The sequence below is a fragment of the Anomaloglossus baeobatrachus genome, chromosome 12 (genome assembly GCF_048569485.1).
Source record: "Anomaloglossus baeobatrachus isolate aAnoBae1 chromosome 12, aAnoBae1.hap1, whole genome shotgun sequence".
Taxonomy (NCBI): Eukaryota; Metazoa; Chordata; class Amphibia; order Anura; family Aromobatidae; genus Anomaloglossus; species Anomaloglossus baeobatrachus.
The window spans coordinates 41,938,905-41,941,620 of NC_134364.1; the positions used below are offsets into that span (position 1 = coordinate 41,938,905).

Sequence of the window (2,716 nt, forward strand, 5' to 3'; positions counted from 1 at the left end):
TCACACATATTATTATTTATTATTATAGCGCCATCAATTCCATGGCGCTTTACATGTGAAAGGTATATACATAGTAGGGACAAGTACAATATAGTACATAGGGATCATCTATATATAATGATCACACATAAAGATCATCTATACATAATAATGATCATACATAGGGATCATATATATAATGTTTGTAAATAGGGATCATATATAGTGGAGTCTGAATGAAGCGCTCAGGATCGGTGCAGTGTGACAGGATTGATGGCTGCACAGATGCTGAGGAGCCTGTGTCACAATGTAACACTGCAGCAGGGTCACACATACACGAAAAAGCCTCCCAATGGCTCCCTGCATCCATCACCCCTCTTACCTCAGTGGTACAGTCTGGATCCCATGGGTGACATACCGTAGACCCTTTCACTCATGTAGAAAATGGGGGAGGGGGGTCGCCACGTCCAATATAGTAGAAATCTTGCGGTCACCTCTATCCGGCAGTAACCGTAACGCGAGGCACACCCATGCTGGGAGCCAAACAATCCGTTATCCGCTGGTTCCGCTTCTCGCCGCCGCCACTGTCCCTCCCCGGTCACCGGCTGCTCCCCCCACTCTCCATCACTGCAGCACCATCGACGTCACAGACTACCTTACCAACACAAGCGAGACAAAACCTAGCATGCTAGGCGATACCACGCCTCCTTCTGACTATCTCCCCACCCCCTCTCAACTGATTATACGGTTTTGATTGGTCAGAGGGAAAACTAACAGCAAAAGGAAAGGGGGAGGTCCTGCCAATCACAGTGGATAATGACACGCCCACACCAAGCCCCTCCCCGCCACTCCTAGCGAATGCCTAAGTTTCATGGCGATTGCGGTTACCTGGGAGAAGCGTCACAATCCAACTGCGCATGTGCCCTTGTGCCAGTCGGGAGATGTAGTTTACTGTGATTTGGGTGCTGAGCAGTGTAGTCCTGGTCTCTCACGCATTACCGAAACTGCGTAATAGCAAGACAGGTGTTGCCATAACAACCAATCACAGTGTTGCTTTCATTTTTCCTGCAGAAATTTAAGAATTAAGCCTTTGACTAGTTGCTATGGGAAACAAAGGCAATTCTATTAAAATACTTCTAACCTGTGATGTATCTGGCTGCAGGAGATGTGACAGTTGTTTTGTTAGATGTAGCAGAGCTCAGAAAGCTAACCCTGCCCACACCACAGCTCTCTGTGTACATTGTATATTGACAGTGAGCTGCTAAACAATGGTGGGGGTGTGGTTGGTCTAGACTCTAGTAGGAGGCGAGCTGTGGTCCTGTAGTGTTAATCTTCTGATGATAAAACACTCATTTTTTTTAAAGCCACTATTTGAGTGTGTATGTTAAAGGGAATCTGTCTCCAGGTTTTTGCTCCCCCATCTGAGAGTCACTTACTGAGCTGTTCGCTGTCATTTTGATAAAATCGCTTTTTTTCTGATGCAGATCTAGCAGTTATACAGAGCTCATGATTATGCTGGGCTACCTGCCGCACGCCAAGTAGTCCTGTAATGATAATCTACTACTGATTAAACCGTGATTATTTTTTTTTTTTTATTTTTTTTTTTTAAATTTAACATTTTTATTGATTTTCATAACATAAGCAATTCCAATCATTGATCATTGACATACAAAGTAGAGAGAGTAGCATCAAGGTGCACTCAATAATAATAATAGTACTCCTTATTCCATTGCATTAGAGGCAGGAATTACTTAAAGGAGAGAAGGAAAGAGTGAAGAAGGAGGGGAGAGAAATAGAAAAGAAGAGAGGTATGCCACGAACACCCCCGTCCGTCCGGACCAAGACCCATAATTAAATGGCACTCAGGAAGGTCTCACTTCGTTCACACGAGTGCATGTCACAATTTACCTCGCGTTACAGAAACTAGGACTAGTCAGGAAAGATTCCCAATGGGACCACTTTGTAACGGTGGTCTCAACATCATTACGAGATTGGGCCAGAATTCGCTCCATCCGGTAGATTAAGTCCACCTCACTTATCCATTCTTCCACAGAAGGCGACTCGGTGGCCTTCCAGTGGCGAGGTATAACAGTCTTGGCTGCCTGAAGGAGGTGCCTGAGTAGCAATTGTTTCTATATTTTTTTTGGCAGCGAGAATATATATAAGAGAACGGCCTCGGGTCGTCTGGGCACCGCCACCCCCAAGATCTCCTGAGTCGCTCTCAAGACACTGTCCCAAAAGGCAGCCAGGACTGTACATGACCACCATATATGGGTCATGGTACCCTCCTGCCGTCCGCAACGCCAACACACATCTGGGACCCCCGGGCACCACCTGTGAAGCAAGGAGGGGACCCTATACCACCTTGAGACAACTTTATAACTTGTCTCCTGGGACCTGGTGGCAGTTGCTGACTTGTGAAATAGATGGAAGCAGCGGTCCCATTGTTCTCTAGAGAACTCCTGTCCAAGCTCATTCTCCCAAGCTCTGCAAAAGGGAGGAAGGTGGACCGAGTCATTGATGGTCAGTAACTTATAAATGCCCGAGATAGCGTGTTTGGGGCTGGGACTCGAGGTACATAGATTTTCAAAGGGTGACATAGGTTGTGTGGGCTCGTGTGACTGACTGGCAGATGAAAGGAAGTGCTGAAGCTGTGCATATTCAAAATGATAGCGTGGCCTCAGCGGGCGGTCCCCCAAGACCAGAGTGAGTGGGAGAACCGTCCCCTGGGGTGCCA

At 46.8% G+C, this 2,716-nt stretch overlaps 1 protein-coding gene across 2 annotated transcripts in view; it reads right to left on the minus strand.

Moving 5' to 3' along the window:
• TTBK2 (tau tubulin kinase 2) overlaps window positions 1-589 on the minus strand; it is a 137,057-nt gene extending 136,468 nt beyond the window's left edge. For both annotated transcript variants that reach the window (XM_075329961.1, XM_075329959.1), the window contains exon 1: window positions 362-589. The gene's annotated coding sequence lies outside the window, so the exon portion shown is untranslated. The remainder of the gene's footprint in view (window positions 1-361) is intronic.
• Between the last annotated feature and the right edge of the window lie 2,127 nt (window positions 590-2,716).